This window comes from Stegodyphus dumicola, chromosome 2 (genome assembly GCF_044657685.1).
Source record: "Stegodyphus dumicola isolate Sdum_Otavi_A_Nest chromosome 2, ASM4465768v1".
Taxonomy (NCBI): Eukaryota; Metazoa; Arthropoda; class Arachnida; order Araneae; family Eresidae; genus Stegodyphus; species Stegodyphus dumicola.
The window spans coordinates 203,969,363-203,992,811 of record NC_140769.1 but is presented as its reverse complement, the minus strand read 5'-3'; the positions used below and the strand labels follow the sequence as shown (position 1 = coordinate 203,992,811).

General features: G+C 35.7%; 1 protein-coding gene across 11 annotated transcripts in view; it reads left to right on the top strand.

The window, feature by feature from the left end:
- The window catches only part of LOC118181150 (coiled-coil domain-containing protein CG32809-like), a 1,535,131-nt gene that overhangs the window by 1,367,826 nt on the left and 143,856 nt on the right, over positions 1-23,449 (top strand). The window lies entirely within an intron of this gene.

Below are 23,449 nucleotides of genomic sequence, written 5' to 3'. Positions count from 1 at the left end.
CTAATATATACTCGGTGAGTCTAAAAGTTTAAAGTATTGAAAAACTTAACCTTTAGGTATTGTGGTTTGCTTTGGTTTATTTAATTATGGCAAAGTACTAGCCTGCACTTAGCTGATGTGAGACGAATTCTGCAGACATGATCGTCACATATCGCCGGATGTATCCAACGATAGTTTAATTCACAATGGAAAATGTCATGAGTATGTACGTAACTTCATATTTATACACTATTCTGCCTAAAAATAACTAACATCAGTGATTTCTTACTTGGGCATCTTAATTAGCTTTTTTTTTTTTTTTTTTTTTTTTTTTTTCTAAATATCTATTAGAGAAGAAAATTAAATCGAGTATTTTATTTGATTTTATTCAATTGTTAGTTGCTGTTATGCCTTTGGTTTAGATTTTGTGGATTAAGGTAAAGCACTGAAAGGTAGAGGAATTTTGAAAGGGAACTGGCTCTTTTTCACATCACGCATGTGGAAAACTGCGAAATCTCTTATACAGCTAGCTTTATCCGGAGCCGAAATTAAGCTATCACTTTTTAACAGTTTTAGTGCTTTGTCGCTGGTGGGCGTTGTTGTGTTGTAAGGTTTATTTATGTTAATTAACTAGTTATTTTATGTTCCACACTGTACTATCACTTCTCTTCTTCCGTTTTCCTGCCAGAAAGCAAATTAGCTCGCCTGTATTTAAGTGACGATTTGAGATTGTTTAGACAGAGTGTGTTCTTTCTGACAGAGTGTGTATGGCCACGAATTGTTATTCTAAGACAAGTGCTGCTTCATTCTTGCTGATAGTGCTGTCACGTCGGTGTAAGCTTAAGAACCAACTTCGGCGTTTAAATTTCTCTGCTTAGTCTTTCGCTAATAAATACTTAGATTTAGTTTTAATTAACAATTCGCGCCGTTCATGCTTGAGTTCACACCATAAATACTGGCTGATTTGTAAGCACTAGGTTGCTTTCTGATTAGTTTAAAATAAAAGGGTCTTTCGCACCCTTCTTCAGTTCTGTTTTATCTTAGATATAGCGATAAGATGCTTACACGTCTATTTGAGGATTTTCTACAAGTTACAATTAGTTACAGGCATATTCTCTGCAGTGTCTTTAAAGATTTGTTTGAAGAGTGAGACGGAGTGCTGCTCTTTTTATGTAATACAACTATCTTCAAGCAGTTTAGTGCACAGAAATACGTAACTCTTCATAATCATCCCATTATCTCCTTAGATTGTGTCTGTGGTATGCTTTCTATTCCTCAAAGTGAGTTTTTACTTTAAAACGTATTGTTTTGAGAACATATTTTTATATTAATTAAACCGTGATGAGGAAACCAAAAAGTATTCCGACAGATGATTCTTAACCAAAAGCTATGAGAATGTGGTTAGTTGATTTTAATCAAGGCAACCTACGTGAGAACTAATGCCAAGAGAGGTAAGCCTCTGTGGAGAACATTCGAACGGAAATTGGCTCATCTTCTTGTACATAGAGAACTCCACGAAAATGCCCATGCAACCAGTCCATAGTCACTTATCCATTCCTCCACTGGTGGGCCCGTTCATTTGGTTATTCGATTATAGCAAGACACATTAGTGCTATCTGGTTAAAGAAAGAAATATTTTCGTTGAAGGCTTTCTAATGGAAACTCTCTGATATTTACGTTAGACATAGGGATTTCTCCGAAAATACCCATCGGTGAGATTTGAACCTGAGTCGAACTACCAGTGTAAGTGATCTTATCCACTGATAGCCGTATAAGTGTATGTAGAAGTGTAATATATACCGAAGGAATGCATTGAATTAACTGATTATGGCTAAATTATACTAAGACTATCTATCTGCATGGGAGAAGAATGCCTTCTTGAAGATTTGAGAAACAAAGGAAAACGTATATTATTTATGTTTCGCTTGAGGAAAACGGCAGATTCCTTGTATAGCCAGCTCATTCTACAGTTCGGCTCGTAGTCGATTTCTACAGTTGGGAAACGGTGTTATTACTCTACATCAAATCAAAATAACTCATATGTAAAATAAATCTGTGACACTTTTTTTAAAGTTCAGGAACTTGAACTGCATTGTAAAAGAATGGGATGGGATTAATCCATTTTGGCAAACCATACTACAACTAAATTTTGTCTATGAGAAGGATAGCTTCGTGGAGGACATTTTGAAGATCTTCTGAAACGGAACCCGAGCTGGGCATTGGCTAGGTATATGTGAAAAGACTTTTCTCTAGCAGATCTCAAGTTTTAATATATGCAGTCTTTAATTTTTGAAACGCAGTTTGGATACTTGAAATGTGTTCGTATGAAAATGTAATTTTAGTAATGGTTTCGTAAGACGTCACCATGCTAATTATCCATAAATCTTTCATCGCATTTTTTTAAAACTTAATGAAAGAAAACAGCCTCTCTCTAATCTTTTGCAATAACAATAACAGCCACTTGGCTATACTCTTTTTCAAAAGGAAGTTATTCACTAGACTCTTATACATTTTCGAAAGAGACTTCCGATAATTAATTTGTTGCACGCAAAAAATCTATACAAAGGTAAATATCTAGAGCTGAAATTTAAAACCTGAGGAGTTATATTTCACCGTCAGCAATTCATTCTGGATACAGGCGTATAGATCAATGACTCGTAAACCAAAATCCCGAACTGCCGTTCTATATCCGTTCTTTTCCAACAGCAAGCTATACTTTGCTTTGAGACAAATCATTACTCGGCTGTTCTCCTACAACAGCTTTTAAACAGATGAAATATTGCTTGAAAGAAACAATTTCCAGCTCCCTGCTTGCTTCCAGGAAAACGTTAACATGCACGCAGATAGGCGTAACACGAAAAACTTAGTAAAACCGTTACTGCGTTTTACGTGCTCCGAATTTAACACAATGCGATAATGAAATAACTGGGTATAATTACAGCTATCTGGGCGAAACAGCGACTAATAAATTATTTTCAACCGTTCTTAACTTGCTGTGTTTGGGCTTTGCAATGACATGTATGTAATTCTGATAGAAAGATGGTAGTTTTCATTTGAAATAGGTTTTCGCTTATTTTTACGCGACCATCGAGCTTTAGTTTGAGTTATTATTATCATTTGTTAAGTTCTCTAATTACCGGAGTTTCCATAAATTGTAACATGTGTTAGAAATGATCGCCTTCTTCCATGTGGGTCTCGTGGTGTAATTAATTAATGCATCTAGAATTAAAAATCCGGGTTCGAATCCCGGCGAAGACACAATCGATTTCTCAGGTTTTCAGGCTCTGAAAAAGGCCTAATGGTTTCTACAGTGGCGTTTGAACTAAAATGCTGTGGATGATAATTCTTCATCATCTGGATTTGGTCGGCTATGTTTCGTGCCTGTTCTGTCCTCATTCGCTAATTAGGATAGGGGAGAATGTAGGAATCACTGCATTCTCCCAAGCGTATTTTCGCAATGTAAGTATTTGGCACATTCGGCTGATATTGGAAGATCCGTGGTTCGATTCACGACGAGGGTGCACTTGATCTTGCACAATCTGGATTTTTTTAAGAAGAAAAAGCAGAATATTCTCAAAGGATTAAACTTATGGCTTGGCAAAGAGCAAACTATCTAAAACCTTAAAATAAGTTTTAATTGCTTATATTACTGGTGTCTTCCGCTTTATAAAAAAAGAACATTCCTGTAAACAAGCAACTACCGTTAATTTAGATTAGAAAACATATTTAATGCTTTCATATCTTTAAAAAAAGACAGAAATAAGAGTATCTGATCTTTTCATATAAATAACTCATTAAACTTAAAAACTGCGAAAACAAGACTGATGTTGTCCGTGCAGAGCCCAAATGAAGAAAAACAACATATGCAGAACAGTTACTTATTATTATAACTTTAGGAAGATAGCGAGAGCACTAGAAAAGTGAGAACTGCATGAAAGTTGAATCAGTAACAATAGTGCATTAAACATGTTGCCTCTAAGATTAGGTAGTGAGAATGTTCAAGATTTAAGTGTAGCAGAGAGGATGGATTAGATTGGGTTATTTCAATTTGGCAAAACATAGAAAGGCTGTCTGCCTAAGGAAGGGATACCTTCTTTGAGGATTTTCTGAGCGAAAGTGGCTCGTACTCACGTTGCACTTGAAACAAACCATGAAAGCCAACCATGCAGACAGCCTGTTTTCTGGGTGAACCTGTGACGAACTACCAGTAGTCAAATGTTTTAACTGCTTGGCCACTACTGGGGCTATGTGGTATATATTTTAAATCACGGCATCTACAGTTTCTCTGTATTTCTACCCCAATGTAAAAAAGTCGATCCTCTGTAGGTCTTGTTGTAGAAATGATTAGGTTTGTCTGGCTCAAAAGACGTAAAAATATTAACTGCACGGTATCCTGGATTTGAAACACGGATCTTCTAGTTGCTAGCTTATGTGTTAACCACTCTCACCGTAAGGCCATGTTCGTAGGAAATGCGATATTTCTTTATGTTCTTTTATACTTTCTTTTCTTTTCACCATCGACGGAACAGCTCGCCCACTGTGTTAGGTGCTTTTCAGCCTGTTGGATCCCGTCGATGGAATTAAGAATAAATGCATTAATAAACATAAATAAAGAGCTTAGTACTGTGTCCTCCGGGGATTGGCCACGAAACGAGGAACACTGAAGTAAGGACCAGACCATGGAAAGAAGGTGCATGGTGGGGACTGCTGAGACTAAGCGGAACACTTTTCACTATTATCGTACATGTTAGGCATACAGTTATATTAAGGATGTGCTATAAAAAGTTCTTTTATACTAAAGAGTGACTAAGAAGAGGCGTAAGATCCAATCAGTCAGATACAGCTAGTGATAAATTAACATCCACTGTATTTTTGTTCGAGCGCCATTGTAGACCTTATTATGCTTCCCAGAAGAGAAAAAGTGAAAAATGGACTGCACCCTCCCCTCGATTCAAACCAAGGATCTTCCAGTTGCTAACTGAAAATGCTATTAGTTACGTCTCAAAAGCAAACACAGGCGGAGGTTGCAATTCTTTACAACGTGAAAGCCTTGAAATATAACTACTGTAATGCTTAATTGAGATGACTATATAATTTTGGCTATCGGCACAACTGTTGGATCGTATCAGAACAACTTATAACACTGCCTTAAACCTGCGAACTTCTTAATAATTTAAATCATACCCTGCATCAATCTTTCCAAAAAACAAATATAAAACTTAAAAATGAATAAACTTAACTTCATAAAACATAAAAGTAAACGTTTTTCATGTTTCTGTCATAAATCGAAAAAAGTACTATTGTAAATCTTTCGTAAAAGTAAAATGGCGTAAAGCTAGGGATATCTATATTCAAGTTGAGAAATCGACTGTAGACCTTTAAGCTTTCACTAGTATGCTTTCTTCCCAGCAGACGATGGATGTATTTTCAAAACATTCGTGATTTATTTATTAAAGTTAGCTAATTAATATGCCTTAAGAATAGATTTTGAATTGTTTTCAAAAGTTTGACAATATTACCATTTCTGCCGATCTGAAGCTATGCACGATATTTTTCCCTTCGAATCCATCGACTTTGTTCCCTCCCATTTCTTCCTAACTTTTTGAAAGTCACGTACTAAACAATCATCTGCGGAGATAGCGTTGTTCCACGTGAAAGGCAAGTCAGGAATGCTCCGGAACTTAGTGGGGGGGGGGAATGTCGTGCAAGGAAAGAATGAAATTGGTGTGGTTGTTACAATGCCTTGTGACCTGATGAAAAATGCAAAACGTCTTCCGAGGTAACTGCAAATCACGGTGCGCCAGTCGCGTGAACTCAGCCCACGAATAATAGGATACGTGATGGCACGTCTCGGTTAACTTTAACTGTAACCCTAAACCGCAGCTTGATAAGGGACAAGAAAGGCAGGAAATGGATTGGCTGGAATTCCGGATAGAAAGCTGTACCTTTCGTATCAGATTTGATATTATTTTCACTCATGTCATCGGTTTTAGTTACTTCCTGTTTAATTTGGGTTAAGAGGAAAAAGATACTGAATGAACTGAAATATATGGGAATTTAAGTAAAATTAACACTTCCAGTTAACAGGGGTATACCGAGGCAGTGGCGTAGCCAGAGGGGGCTTTCTGCCCTGGATGATACACATTTTGGAGGCGGCGTTTTTCGTGTGAAATATATTATAATTGTTAGTCATATGAATCTTCGAAGCAAAAAGGTTAATTGAGATTTATTAGATTATAACAAAGTTCACTGCGGTATGTCTCAAAAGGGCAGGCTGCATTCGTGGAGGTCTAAACTTCTTCGCAAATGACTCAAAAAATGGGAACTGTCTCATATATTTGCATTTTGTGAAAGGAACGCGTGTTCACCTCATGCGTGCGTGAATAGAGTGTTACTTACTGTACGTTTCATATAAGATAAATTACATAAGGCAGCCAACCGTTGTTTGGGATTTGAACCCTTCTCCAACTACTAATATTCAGCCATCTTATACACTCTATCATTGGGGAGGTGAAAAATGATGAGATGCCAAATATCGTACGAAACCAAACTAAGGAAATAATTGTTTTAATACTGGTCATAGTATTCAAAGAAATTACAAAAAGATATCCATAGCTTTACTTTCTTTCAATGCCTTTTTTTCTGCATCGAAACGTTTGAATGCAAAATACGAATGATAATTAAATTATGATCTTAATGACATAAATAAGGAAGAGTTCCTCACTCAGAGAAAACTACTTTAGTGTTTTATTTCTGCGACTGCTTGGGAAAACGAAAGCAAGGTGTAGATCAGTCGCTTTGAACTTCTAGAATTTGCTCTAAATACGGTCTCCAAAATGATTTTCTAAACATTGTAATTCTGCTTTGAACTGTCCTCCCATGTGATGTAATTATTATTTGCTATGAGAGGAGATTTCTAGATGAAAATCAGGTAAGGAGCATTTCAGCCTAAGAATGAGTATCTTTTATTTAATAATACTGTACTGTATACAGAGCAACTGGAGTAATGGAGCAAACATCGACGATTTTGCTAATAGAAACCCAAGCATAATATCCCTTTGAAATAAATAATGTAACTAAAGTTTTATTTGAAAAATAAACACAGAGATTTAGTTTATTTCCGTACATATATATATATATATATATATATATATATTTTTTTTTTTTTTTTTTTGTCGATTTGATTTTTGGTGTATATTGAGAGAGACAGCAGAAATTCTAGCTACACCGCTGTGCCGAGGCCGAGGACGTGTCTATGTCTAATCGAAAATCACTGTTAATCCAAAAGCAGTCAAAAAAAAAAAAAAAAAAAAAAAAAAAAAAAAAAAAAAAGAGAGAGAAGTACGGTCGGATACTGTTACAGTTACACAAAGGCATCAATTAGAGTACAAATTACAGTTTTACAGGAAAGCATTGCCAAATTTGGCAACAAAAAGGTAGTTGCCAAAACTATTCCAGCTTGGTGATATCTCGCCAATTTAGCAAAATAGCCATTTACCTCAATATTACACCTGGAATCTTATTTTTCCGGCAAAACTTCGCTTTCTTAAGCCATTTTATATTTTATATACACTGACTCCCAATAAGTATTTGGACACCTATGCCAAGGACGATATCTGCGGTCCTAAGGTACGTTCCGGACTCCGCCGTTATATATCGTGTAGGAAACAGCATCGGCTTTAGTCGCATGCAAGATGCCTCGCAGTTCGAAACTCTCTGATTTCTAGAAAGGTATAATTATCGGGTATCACAAATGTGGCCGATCCTTAAAAGACATATCTAGCGATCTGAAGTACCCAAAATCGACAGTGGCCTATGTGATTAAGAGGTGGAAGGTGAGAGGTGATTGTCGGAATGGGCCCCAAGTCGGCAGACCAACGAAACTGGGAGATAGAGACCGACGAGTGCTGTCCAGAGAAATTCGGAAAAACCACACCCAACCGATAGCCCTCATCCGCGAGGAGTTTGAACAGGCATCCGGGAGTATTGTGTCAAAGAATACCATCCGTAAGGAAGCACATCTGCTTGGTTTTCATGGTCGTGCTGCTGCCCATAAGCCTTTGATCACAAAGTCCAACCGGGCTGCTCGGTTAATGTATTGCAAAGCACATCGAAATTGGACCGTAGATCAGGACCCGAACGGGTTCTTTGGAGTTACGAATCAAGGTTCACCCTTTACCGTTCGGATGGCAGGGTCTGGGTCTGGGTCTGGCGTCTACCTGGAAAACGTCTCCTGCCAGAATGCATTGTGCCAACAGTTAAGTTCGGCGGAGGTGGAATTATGGTCTGGGAGTGTTTCTCCTGGTATGTGCTGGGACCCTTGGTCCCCATTCATGGTAAGCTTAACTCCGATGCCTATTGCACTATTTTGGATGACAATGTGCTTCCTACGTTGTGGCAGTTTTACGGTTTGGACCCCTGTTACTTTCAGGACGACAATGCCAGTTGTCATGTTTCGACGCTAACCAAGGCTTGGTATGGTGCCAATGGAGTTCATCGAATGGACTAGCCTGTCCAGAGTCCAGACCTGAACCCTATCAAGAACCTCTGGGACGAGTTGCATCGCCGAATTCAGGGGTGCACTACTCGTGCAAAATCGGTGAAGGAACTTCTATGTCTTCTCCAAGCCGAGTGGAAGAAAATATTACTAGCTGTCATACAAAGACTTGTGGAAAGTATGCCCCGGAGGGTCCACGCTGTAATTACCTCTCGTGGAGGCTCTACCAACTATTGATTTTGAATAAAGTTAGTTTTTCTTTTCTATCACAGGTGTCCAAATACTTATTGGTAGTCAGTGTACAAGAGATACCGCAATTTTACGGATAGTTTCACAGAATTTATTTATGTACATGCAAAATTCGTAACATTATATTAAGTTGACAAGCTTCATAATTTTGCATATTATGTATTAGTGTTTGTTCAACGAATATTAATTCTGACTACCATGATTCCTCTGTATAAGCTTAATACGACTGCAAAGGATTAAATCTATCGAAACCATCGCCGAATGTTCTTGAACTCAAGAATGCGGGACGCCTTTTTCTGCTCGCATTCCAAATATCAACAAGCAACCGAACTTTGAGGGGAAATAGCGTTATAAGATCGCAACTCAGTGTCTTGCAGAATTAATTCAAAAATTTAAAAATTTCAAATGTTCAACGACTCGTTATGAAGGTGATTGTAGATTATAAAACATGACTTCGAATTTTCTTCACTCTTTTTGAATAACCTTAAATTTTGAGGAAACCATTATGAACTTATTATGAATTATGAATTTGATTCATATCATTGAATCAAATTCATAATTATAATTATTATGAATTTGAGGAAACCGTTAGTCCACTGAATCCACTCTTCGAGCCGTACAGTTCCCCGAAGTCTCCTTCAGCTACTAATTCCCAACGCAGACCCATTAATTTGAAGTCCGTGCTTGCTGAATGTATTTCAAAGCATTTTTCAAGGTGTAATTTTATAATGGACAAATCAAAAATGGTTGATTCGTTTAGATTTCACCATTCTTACTGCAAAGTACTGACACAAGCGTAGCTATGCAACGAAAGCAAAGTAATTTTCAATCGTCGTTTTTCAATTAGCTAATTTCTGTGTCAGCATGATAGGAAAAGATATGTTTAAATTAAAAATGGGACGAGTCATAATTTTTTTGGAATCTGAATCCTTAAAGGCTCTCGAATATCTCTAACTTTTAAGGTAAGAATAATAATAAGAAAAAAAAAAAACTTTTAACTAGTATTAAAAATATTTAATGAAAGTAAAATTTGAATTCTGCTTTTAATGTAAAATACACGTAAGATTTTCTTAATGCCTCAATATTGTTGCGTTCTACGGGTTCGTGGATTTGGAGTAATTGATGATAACACTTGATGAAGAATCAAAACACAATTTATTCGCCAGTATTTCAAAGGACAGTTACAAAGTCGCGTTACAGTCTTCGAAAATCTACGGCAAACACGTTGAAACTTCCACCAACACAGCCTTAAAAATTTGATCACCTTTATACTATTAAAATTTTTAGATCATTAAATACATAAGTGAAAATTCACTTACATTCTAAAGCTCTGCCCTGAACTGCCTTGCTTTCCTTTCAATATCCGTGTCTATGCTGAAATTCTATTCACAGCGGAACACTACTATAAATTTTTTTAAAGAAATTTTAGTTAACATGTGAAAGATTTTACATAATATTTACAATCAATACAAACATTATGTTTCTAATATATACGGAATCGTTTCGACTTCTGTTAGACGCGTCACCCGTTCAACTAACTACTTTTTGTCTTTTTCGTCAGAGAGCGTTCGTGGAAACTGAGTTATTCGAACACAAACGTGACAGCTTTCTAGCTATCAGGCTGTTACGGTGAAGACAGCTTTCCCGACTCGGTTTGGTCGCTCTCAGTATAATCTCTGAACTCGAGTCACTACTAGTGAACTCGATTTACTCTCACGATACACTGCACCTCCGTGTACAGGCAGGGTGTATATAGCTTTTGACCTGCCTTCGAGAACGCTCTGATAACAACCAGTAAGAATTCGTTTCAGAATGTTCTTTCTTGCTCCGTTTATGGCATATCTCCGATTTTGTTTTCAAATTTAAAATTTCGCTCCAAATCTGGCAATTTTGCTACTTTCTGGTAACCCTAATCTCCCTTTGAGAGGAAGCTATACTACCGCAGCTGGGCATTTCGTAACATTATTTTAAAAAGTGCTCGTGGAATTAGGTGTATGAAGTACTTGATGAAAATGCTTCGATCTTAAATCTAGCTTCTCAACATAATGTGACAAAAATTATTCGAATATTTCCAGAATCCTTCTAAATCAAAGCACGTGTAGAGGGGATGGATTATTTTATTGCTTGGTGCAGATAAAGAATAAATATAGACACATTATTCTGTCCACAATATTAAAGAGTGGGGCACTGAGAACTGCCATGTGGTGGCATTAGTGATCCAGGTCCGGTGAAGTTGCATTAATCGTGTTCTCATTTTAATGAACGCCCTGGTTGGAGCTCCCCCCCCTTCTCATATTTTTTTAGCTTCCAAAATTTTGAGTTGAAGCGTGTAACTGAGTTTTAGGCTAGGATTTGATCGAATAACGAAGAAAGCATAAGGATTCAAATTTTTTATTCTCGAATGTTTTTTCAAGATGCGTGGGATTCGACAATTTCAATTCCTCGTCTCTTACATATTACATTAATGATACTAATATTTTAAAACTCAAATAGTGTTTCGATGTACATCATTTCTAGTTACGGATTTCGATTGACATCCTATACTGCGATGTGAAGCGCAAGGTTGTGGATCAATTAGGAACTGAACTAATTCTCAACCCCGTGCTTTATGTCGTAATATGGGTTGTGAAACAATTTACTTCAAAACGCTTAAAATTTAAACATTAAACATTAAAAACATTTAACGGTTTTCGGGTTATACTTCAGTTGATTAAGAAAGAGCTATGATTTGAGTTTTTTTGGCGACACTATTAATTTCTTAAACAGAAATAGAGTTTGTTGGACATCATTTCGTGTTACGCTGTTTGTTTCACAACCCATATATAATTAAGGTTACCAGACGTCCGTCAATGGCCCAGACTGTCTTGGACTCCTACTTATGTCTGGGATTTTGACCTGGCTAGAAAATGTGGGAGTGTTAAATTAGTGGTTATAAAAGTTGAAAAAGATGGAATTATTAATTTTTGTAGAAGAAGAGTAGATTTGTGGTTGAGTACTGGATTAAAAAAAGGTCAGGGCTTTTAAGTGAGTAGTTAAATAAATTATGAATTTATAGACAGTAGGACAGAGCGTGAAATTTTAGCATTATTTCACCGAGACAATTATTTTAGGATAAAATCAGATCTTTTTTTAGAGATTAGTTGGTAATTTCATTAATGCCTTTTTACATAATATACATCTTAACAATAGACCTACTGAAGAACGTATTCTACTCTTCAAAAATCTGAGAATTTTTGCTGATGTTTGCTTTTTCTTTGGCTTTTAACTCTTCATGTAAACTTCAGATTTATTTTAAAAACCTTGAAGATCCTGGATTACCTTTCCTAAGATGTGTTAATGAAGTACGAGGTGAAACACAAAGATGCCAGACAGTTATGTACATGATGCTACAAGTTCCTTCGAAACTCGCAGTTTCGTCGACTTTATAAATTATTACAGGCAGTGTCTTCGTGAGTTCCCTTTCACACGCAACGGAAAACAATTTGTCCTCATCTCCCGCGGTGTGAAGAAGGGTTAGAGGAGCATTTTCCATCCTGGCGCTTTGCCAGCGGCATCCACCAATCGAAACAAGATGGCCACTGGGAAGCGGTCAAAAAGGCTCGATGTAGTCTTCCCTTTTAATTCAATCCCGTGTTCTATTTTGCGAATAAAACTTCTCGCGAAATTTATATCGATCTTAAAAGAGTTCTTTAATTTTAAACATCAAAGTTTAAAATTCGCTAAGTGCATTCTTGCGAACTTTTATTGGTTTTCAACATCTCCCTACCCTTTGCAGCTTCATGGTTGAAGGAATATCCAATAAATATCATGGCTGCCTTTTAAACGAAACAACTTTTATTGTGAAAGAGTTTTAAGTGTTGCTTATTTCGTTTCATAACTTGGGCGCTTTCTGTTTAAAATCTTTCAAGTGGGCTTTTAAAGGTAGTTACCCTATACTAGTTAGGGCTTTCTACTATCAAAGATTAGCTGATGCTTTTCAAGTTTTCAAACTTGCAAAGCTTAAAAAACGCAAACTTGAAAAGCTTAAAAAACGCTTAATAAGCACACTAGGCTTAAGCTCATCATTGTTGAAAGAAGTATAGAAATCGAATGCATAACGAGATCTCAACGATGCTTAAAAGTTGATCAACAGCAATTAAGAAAACTGCTAAAATTTTGAGAATGCACAGTAGCTTTTCAAATTGCTCATTTTATAATCAAAGGGTAAAATAATTCTCAAATATTCAAAAATCTGTTTTTGTTGATTACATGTTACTTTTATGAAGAATCAATTAGTATAATCGCATTTTTTAGTCTTAATATTTTTTAGTATTTCTGAATTTATGTTCCAAACGAATATTCCAAACCAGCTGTGTTAAAATCGATTTTAATAGGTCGGTTTCTAAATTTAATTGGGAATTAATAAATAAGGGTTAAAATTTGCTTTCTAGGCACTTCGATTATTGGAAAATTAGGCACTCATTATCTACAAAGAGGCTAGCTAGAGATCGAAGTGTCATTTTTTTCTGTGATTCTGTTTGCTACAATCTTAGGATGCGAATATTTTATGTAAATGGTACAAGTGGTAACTTCTGAAACACAAACTACAAAGCGTATGCATGTATTCAGATTAACCATCCGTAGCTTAAGGTTTAAGCCCACCAGCGGCCGAGCGGTAAAGTCGCTGAACACTGGTAGTTCGGTCCGAGGTTCAAATCCCGCGAACGGGCTGGCTGCATGGGCGTTTTCGTGGTTTTTCCCGTGTGTAACGTGTATACGAGCCAGTTTCCCTTAGAAAGTCCTTCACGAAGGCATCCCTCCCCTTAGGCAGATAGCCCTAATGTGCTTTGCCACAATTAAGTCAACCAAACCAAACCATCTTAAGGTTTATTTTAATTCATAGTTTTTATGTTAAATCTTTCTTGCACATTTCCTTTCTTCAACTCCACCAGAAATACAAAATTAATAAAGTTTTAATAATGAGAGAGTAGTGAGAGAGTATTTCGCAACTTCAACCATGAGCTCTAATAACGTCAGATTTTTACTGTTATAGTGTTGTACTGATTTTTGGTGAGCTTTGGCTTTTGACTTTGCTTGTAGTTATAGAGAAGGCACGTTGGCATACGTTAGGTTTAGTTAGATTAGTTGAATAATAGCAAAGCACATGAACTCTGTCTGCCTATGAGGAGGGATGCTTTCGTGGAGAACTTTCTAAGGAAAACTGGCTAGTGCTCACGTTACATAAGGTATTTCTTCCGCCTTCTTAACGTTCCTTCGTGGTGTAGTGGTCTGCACTCCGGGCCGGTATTCCAGAGGTCCATGGTTCGATTCCCGGCGAAGGCGTTGTTAATTTTTCATCTTGCCTGCTTCCAAAAAGTACTGTATGTCTCTACACTGGCGCCCGAATTCAAAGGGTGGTGGATAATGGTTCTCCGCACCCAGGATTTGGCGATTGGGTCCCCTAAAAACCCCAGTCGCCCTTTAAAAGGGGGAGTATATAAGGTGTTTCGCCCGCCTTCCTAGCATGCCTTCGTAGTGTGGTGGTCTGCACGCTGGCCGGTATTCCAGAGGTCCGTGGTTCGATTCCCGGCTAAGGTGTTGGTAATTTTTCATCTTGCCTGCTTCCGAAAAAATACCTAATATCTCTACAACATAAGAGATGAAACCACGAAAAGCACCTATGTAATTAGGCCGTGCGCCTGGTTCGAACCCATATGAAACTGCTAATATTCAGCGGTTTTAATTACTTAATCATCTGTGAGGCATGCGTGAGCCTAACTCTTAACTTTGCTTCTGCGCATTTTTTCATCTATTGTAAATAGCTGAAATATTGTAGCAATATCAACCCATATGAAGGAGATGTTAAGTTTCTTTTAAACATATTAGTTTTTCAACTTCAAGCCGAAGTCCTAATAAACGTCTTGAGTTGTTTTTTACGCTTTTTATAATAATGTTATTTAACTATTATAAAAAGTTCATGTTATTTAATTTTAAGACAAAGACAGAGACGAGAATTCGTATATCACTGAGTTTCATCTATGTACATTAAGCATGTTCAAATACCTGTACAAGTTTTTTTTTTTTTTTTTAAATAGCTTTAGTATAAATGCGTGAAACTGAATGTGGTTGTATCTAATGCAATCACGAAAATGGGGAATTAAATTGAAATAGAAATAATTTATTTGCAGCTTACCAAAAATTCACCTTTTTTATAATGAATTGATTATTTATAATGAATTGAATTGGATTATTTAATTATGGCAAAGCACACGAGGGCTATCTGCCTAAAGGAAGGGATGCCTCCGTGGAGGTCTTTCTAAGGGAAACTGGCTCGTATTCACGTTACACATGGGGAAAGCCACGAAACCACCCATGCAGCCAGCCCGTTCGCGGGATTCGAACCTCGGACCGAACTACCAGTGTTCAGCGTCTTTACCGCTCGGCCGCTGGTGAGCCCCTTTTTTATAATGAAGATTTGTATTATTCTTTAGAATAATGCGAAATAGTATGATATAATCTGACAATTGTTATCGATCAAAGATTTCCTTGCTATCGATTGATCAATCGCGATCATTCGTTGGCCATACCTGGCCAAATTTAGAGTTATACCGAAAAAAGCACAATGTTGTTCTGAAACACGTGTGGGGTTTCATCATTAATAACATAATATATTATTGCTTAAGGATAGCCTCATTAATAACGTAAAATGCAGTAAACTCTTCTGGTAACACTGGGGATAACATCCGTGTTTAACTCAAAATTCACGGTTAATCGGATAGCAGTTAAAGAAATACGGGGAGCAGGAATAAATAACACACTTTATAATGTAAAACGTTAACGAAAAAACGCTATTAACTATTTATCTGAAATTTTAAGCTGTTTAGTCTGGATAATAAGCTCATTTTATTACGTAAATTGAATCAGCGTTCAAAACAAAAAGAACGCTCTATGGCTAATAGAAGAATAAACATCATTAGAAACAAAGAAACTGAATTTTAACTTTTATTAAAAAAAAATGTTTATAAGAGAACTAGAGCAGTGTCACTGAGTTCAAATTTGTCGTTCCGTCGCTTCGTAATAAACAGCTTAATTTTTTTTTATTCAAGGCCAATTAAACCGCCCCAGTTAATTGAAAGTGACTGTATTACTGCCATGTAATATCCTTCGGGTGTTTCTGGTATCCTCTGAGGAAAAATGTTCAATGTTATGGGTTGGCCTACGCAGAAAACTGTAAGAACTGCTTACAAGTATCTTAGTTTTTTTTTTTTTTTTTTTTTTTTTTTTTTTTTTTTAATTCTTTCATCTTGATTGAACGAGAAGGCCCACCGCTTGTTGAATGGTTAAAACCCCTGAACACGGGTAGGCAAAAGAGCTGCCTCCATGACGGTTTTCGTCGTTTTCCTTTATGTAACGTGAATCAATTTGCATTAAAAAGTAATCCGCGGAGGCATCCCTTCCCAGATGCAGGTACCCCTCGTGTAGTTTGCGTAATGAAACAACCATTAACCATATATAAAAGATACAGTCCCTAATTATTTTTCTACGTTTTATAAACTGCATATAAGGAAATCCTATTTGGATTTATTTCGTAAATAGTAAAAAACCAGCCTTGACTGCAATCTTGCCAAATTCTCTAGAATACAACTGCTAGAACTATTTTGATTGCTCTGCAAAACATAGCGGGGGAAAAAAAAAGAAATTGCAAAATTACTTGAGAAAATTTAGACAGAAAATGCTCGAATAAAATGTCTGGCGCTTCAGAGAACATTATCATCAATATTGGAGCTAAATCCTGATGAGAAATCTTGCCATCAAATAAATGTCACTCTGAACAGTCCACGGGAAAATATTCATAAAAGAATTTGATTGTGGAGCGTAAATTTCGAAGTTTGTCATCATCGTAAAAAAGTGTGTAAACCCTTCTCTTTCCTGATGAAATTTTACTATAAAACAACAGAGAAGTCTTGACGTGGCAGCAAGAACAATCTCCATTTGCGAGCAAAGATCTCAACATTGCCATCAAGTCGCGGTATCCCTCTCATCCAAAAACTTGAAGAGCGCGCCAAATCAAGCTTTACGACTGCCAGCCATATGGGAAGTCTCAATCGCCGCTATCATTGCTCTCATCTATTCTTTTCAATGAAATTCTGCAGGAGGGCTAAAGCCTTTACGACATAGCATTCAGGAGCCATAAATTACTGGGTCTTCTATATCGGCATTTTATTACCACCACTTTAACAGCAAAGCAGCACTAACTGTGACCATTCCTTTTATGCTCTTTTTTAACTTACCTGTTCATCAATCGCGCAAGATGCTTCCGGAATTCTTTGCTGGTAGGCGTTAAAAAGATGGATGTTAGTTTCGACTTGGGGTAGCGAAATAAAGTCATTTTTCTAGCTTATGTACAAGATTGATTTTGCACTGAATACTTTATGTATTATTATATGCAATACTCTTTTAATGGTTATATGCATGTTTTTGTCACTAGTTTCTTCTTTTGCGATTATATTTTAGAAGGAGGAAAAAACGCAATACGGACATTTTGGTGTACGACTGCTTCATAATGGTACTTGGTTATAAAGGTGCTAGCACACTTATGCAAGTTTGATTTTCGTTTACATTTTTGATTAATTAATGAAGCAGGGCGTAAAACAAATCTTTGGCACCTTTATGCTAAGTTCCTGTTTTCCCATAAATCTGCCCATAATCATAAAGGTTAACTTCATTCATGTGACGTGATTTTCCATAAAGATTTCGAAGATTTTTGTCATTCCCTGCGTAATACATAAGTAATGAAAATTAAAATCGAACTTGCAGAAGAGTGCGCCGGCACAGAGGTACTCTCATTCATGACAGTTGCTTTTTACAAGTTAGAAACTGATTATTATAAGGGCGTGAGCACCTTTATTTCGGGGCAACTTTACAAAGGTTTCTGTTTTTTGTACAGGTGCAGTTTTGCATAAGGGTTTGTTGCTGTTGGGTCACCGTTATGAATTGTATCCCAACAGATTATTTGAATGACGTAGTTCTAGGCTTTGCAATCAGTTTTCGATTTACCACCTTTGTATCGCGGTTAATCCAAAGGTATTGTACGAAAGGTAAACAATGTGTGCTATAATTAATGTAAAAATACTATTAGCAAGTTACCTGTATTTTTAAGCAGCTTAATCTGAAGCAAACGTTCATTTAAAGAGTCTGGATTCAAAACAAAAGGGAACGCACTGTAAATAACGAAAGAATAAGCATCATTAGAAATGAAGAAATTAAAGTTATAAATGGGATTAAAAAATGCTGTTTACAAGAGAACTTGAATAATGTTATTAAACTCAAACTCGCATAAAAAGGTCAGTTACAACATTTTGCGTTTTATTGTATAACGTTTATGTATTCCAGGTTGCGTAAATTGTGTATTTTTGTGGTTAAAAAAACTTTCACATGCAGTGACTTGATCTGCTTCATTGAGATTACCTCACGCTTTTTTTCCCCTTTTTCCGCATTTTCTGTAGACAATTTTATTTTCTGCTGACGGTTTTTGGTTGTTGAACTGAAGTTCTTTTTAAATTGAGTTTTAATTTTATTCAAAAGTAGAGGTTAAGTTTCATAAATCGGTAGTATAAAATAGTAATTTTATTTAAGAAGACTTTGAATATATAATTTTGTTTGGTTTCCCCTTTGTTTTAATTTTCTATGTTTTTAAACTTTTGAATTGTATACTGAGTTATTTGACGGGGATATCATGTTTTCAGACTTCAAGTAACTTCTTTATGAATCCTCTCTTTTTCAAGAAATAGACGTAAAAAATGAACATTTCAGTTCTCATCCCCATTTTGTTGCTAACTAGAAAACGACCCTCGCGAAGTGCTTCGCCGGCAGCAATGTATTTTGCCTAGTATGTGTGTATGTCACGGTTTTCGATTCCGTCATGTGTGGCGAGATGAAAGATACGTCGTTTTTCTGCACCCCCAACATCTAGAATATTCGGCTAAAAATAGAACAACCAAAAGAACGTGATGAGTGTTTATCAGGAAATCCGCCGTCGCTGCCGAGGTTGTGGGCGTGGTGACCTGTGAAGCGATAATCGTTTGGCTAGATCTTCTTGTCGGTGTAGGAAAGGGGATGTCTTGTTCATTTGGAATTGTTTGCTTTTGCTGTAAATCAAAAAGACATGTTTAAGCCTATAATCTGTGCATAACGGATGTCACGAAAACTTCAAAAAAATGCTGGGTGATTTTTATCTCCGGCATTTGTTGTAATCATATGTCATCTTGGCTTAAAGATTTAAAAAATAATGAAATATTTTTTTTTTAAATGCTGCAAATTCGTTGTTAAGCGGCGTGGAAAAGCTCACACAGAGTGCATCTGCAAAGTATAAGAACGCATTACCGAAGTAAAGCAATGTAATAAGAACACATTTACCATTTGTGTAATAATAGAATACACAGTAGAACTACTGTAGTATTTAGAATACTATTTGTGCTATACAAATTTCTGTAATGATTTCTGCCCTTAATTATCTTCAACTTTTTAATCTATCCTGTAAGCAAAACAGCTATCCTGATTTCTTAATAAAGATGAAACAACTTATTAAAAATATTAAATTTCCCCTCCCCCTTCAAATTTTGGATTCTACACTACTACATTTTAAGTAAGCAAATTTCAATCTATGTCTGTCAGCATATCTTGATTTTCAAAAAAATGTTTAAACATTGATTTAAAAAACATATTCTTTTGAATGATCGCAGTCTCTGAAAGAAATCATAAAAGGGCTGAAAGAATTGTTTAAATTTTCTTGAAAATCGAAATTTCTGAATGAAATTTAAAACAGTGCATTCAAATAAAAGCACACTGAATCCAATAATGGCTATTTTTAGGATCAAAGTTTGATACCGGCATTTTAAGCAAAGCACAGCTCCGGCATTCTATATCAGATAAATCCGTGTATTCCTCTCTCTTTATGGTTGACTGGTTCTTAATATGACTAAATCCATCAAAAGGATTCTTTTTACCATCACCAGCCTCATTCACCTCACGCATGAGTTGTATGAAAAGTTCTGTGTAAGATCTTTTATGGTTGTCCTTTGTCCTCTTATTCTTAATGTATCAACAATGCTCGAGGATTTTCTCCTGCAATTCTTCCTGTAACGTTCGTGTCTCTGGCGACCTAACGGTTTTTAAAGTCACATTTCAGCCATTTCGTGCTGCTATACTATAATACAACTTGCAAAAGTACCTTTCCTTGGCTTCCAAAACACGCGCATAAAACTGAACTTATTTTATTTGATTCCCTCCTCCGACTATTCTGTTTATTTCTCTGGATATTGGTCCCCTTTCTCCTCAAAATCTTGGGAACTGGATCAAAGCCAAATGTTTTCTTTCTAGACTCCATTAGCTTTGCCAAATGCACTCCCACAAGTGTCTCCCATGTTTGAACACATATGAATAATTTTCAACATATTTAATATTTATTATATATGGAGTTCTTGAACGAGTTTTATATTATTACTATAACTTCCGGAATTCATGATCATTCATTAACTTCTCTCCAAACAAAAACAATATTCTAATCGTTTATGAAACTGTATATACTCTAACTATATTAAAATGCGATGATTCTTCTTTAAGATGATCACGGTTCTAGGCTTTCTTAATAAAGATGTGCCAGTTTTGAACCCTTGATTGGATAAATACAAATATGTACCTTAATATGTAGTTTCAAAATTAATGATATTGGTTGCAGTTATTAGCTATGTCTCCACGAATGATCCAGAAAAATTATAAAATGTGACGTTTTTGACGTAAATGAAATTTCTAAAAACATTTGGCAGCATTTTTAAATTTCGGAAAGTTGCAGAACAGTACTGCATAGCCAAGTATAGTTTAATGTCCATATTTTTAACTGTTACTTTACATCGATTTGGCAGCAAATTTATTTAACATTGTGTGTTGCTGTAATTTTTTGCCGTATTTCTTGTATTGCTAATGTAGTCAAACAATTTCTATCTTTCTAAATCATACAAATAATTTTACTGCTTTATGGAAATTTTTTCTTCGGTATATCACCAAATTTCGATATGAAGTCACCCACTTGTTTCCGCTTTATATTTTGTTAATGATTACTTATTAATTTAGGTATGATTACATAAAAGCAAACTGCTGCTTCAGTCAATTTGCATTAAGTTCGCACACTGCAATTTGCATTTGTAAAATTCGCTAGGACTAGGTACGCAAACATCGTATAATTCTTAGACGTTGTATTTCTATTTACTTTGATATCACGGAACCACAGTATTTCAGCGTCTTTTTAGCGTTTGTACTAGGATTTTTCTTTTAATTTTCTAACTTTGCAGCACAATGCGCAAAGTTTTTGGCCACATAGGTTTTTTATCGCTTGTTCTTCCTACTTTACTTTGAAAAAAACTAACAGTTATTAAAATGGAACAGCAAGCAAGCCGTAACAGTTATTAAAATAATTCTTGCAAGAGCTCAATATGTGAGGTCAGAATTTGTCGTTTCGCTTTCTGAAATTGTCAATCATTGGAATACTTCAGAACTCACGTCAAAATATTCTCGAAATGTTCACCATTCGAAGCGATCATTTATCGTAATAGCAGAATACGCAATTAGCAGACACCTGCTAGTGGAATAGTTTCGCGTTTATGACTGATGGTTTATACCAGTTCTGAAAGCGTGGTGGGATTTTGTCGATATCCCGCATCCTTCAAGTTGCCCCAAAAGACAAAATCGCGCGGATTGGCATCCAACGAATACGGTGGTCAGTCCATATCTGACAGTAGTGTAATATAGTAATACGGTTGTTAAAATATTCTTCCAAGAAAGTCAAAGCTCTTCATCAGTCTGATAGGGTCTGTCACTATCTTGCATGAACCAGACATTTTATTTAAAAGTGTGACGATTTTTTTTCCATCGCGGAAAAATAAAAAATAAACTAAGGGCACCGGATATCGATAATGCTTTGCCATGTGTCTTTCAGATCATAATAACACCTTATTTGGTAAACAGTATAACATTTAAAAACACCAATGATTTTGTTTACGCCACTTCCTTTTAAACTTACAATTGAAATCCATTTATTATTCCATTCGAATATGATATCTAATATTACAAGACACATGATAAATTTTACTTTAAAAAAACGCGTTATATAATCAGGACTCTGCCTGTAATCGGCTGTTTAGTCCATACACGAAAGATATCTGTCATTAAGAAATAAAGAATCTGTATGTGAATTCGTCGTACTTTAGAAAGAACTTGGCACCTAGGACCACCAGCTTTTGAAAGCACGTAATCCTGCACCCGAATATGTTCGCCTCAAGGCTTGAACTTTTAATTTCGAATTTATTTTATATTTTTTGCGAATTTAACGAATTTAAAAGATTCATGAAACCACTGCATATGATATTTCTATACTCACATCATCATAACCATGTGTGCGTCTTTTTATGACTTCTAGTACGAGAGATTAAAATATGAAAATTGAATAGAATAAAAGGAGTACCAAAAAAGAATGGCTTGAAGAGAAATGTGTTATGCAGTATTTTAGTAAATAAAATACATTTATTCCCTAAACTCACCTTTTATTTTAATAGCAAATGTATTTATTTTTGTAGTTTATTTTTTATTAGTCGCTTGTGCGACCAGCTTGGGTCTGGCAGTGCATTCGGTTTGAATAGCTGTTTTATGCTACACTAAAGATTCTCTGCCTATTGTCTTACATTTAATTATCGCTTATGTTCTATCGAAAATGTAATATGAAACAAGGATTTGAATGATGAGTTGCGTTTGATTCTCGTAGATAAATGAATAAATTTCTGCTGCATGACTGATTTGAAATCAAAAATCTCGATAATGTCAAGTTTTTCTGGTGGCTAAACTGGCAGATTGTTAAGTTTTGCTGGTGGCTCATGTTTCATACGAGTATCGTCTTTCTTACAGAAAAATAAACATTTCTTTGAATTCTGAGCCATCATACGCTTCGCTGTGAGATAAACTTCCAAGGAATTTAAACAATGGTTCACCTTATATTTCCGTAACTTTTAGTCTTTCAATAATCAGCTTTGAAAATTTATTTGACATAAAGAATGAAAGATAGCGGACACTTTTTTAAATTTTAAAGTAGAGGAAAATGTTTTCAACATTTAAAAAAAAAAAAAAAAAAAAAAAAAAAAAAAAAAAAAAAAAAAACAGTATTTTACCTTATTTAATTATTTATTGTCTTATCTGTCATCTTTCAGCTTTGATATTTTGCTGTCACATGGCATAACTTTATGAACTTAACATATGAATATAGAATTTATGAACGTAACACACTACGCCAAACAAGTATTAATTTAGAAATCAAACAACAAAAATCAGCGTTATTTGCGCTTTTGCAGCTAAGGATGATGGTTCGGTAAGACCATCGAAACTAGTCCTGTGAAAATTTGAAAACATAACGCTGATTTTTGTTGTTTGACTTCTAAATAAAAAACTACTTTTATTCATATTTTAGTATTTATCAATATTTTCTGAACTTTTTGTAATTTAATTTATGAACACATTATAAAAAATAATCTTATTCTATATTAATGTATATGTATGTATTTTTTAAGTTTTAGAAAGAAAGGTGGGCTATTCTTGAGGGTTGCAAGGTGCAAAACAGGTTAACCACTATTCTAACAGGCAACAAAATTCATTTACAGCTTCGTAAGTCAGCTTTGTGGGATGCTTCTCGGCGTACACTGAACA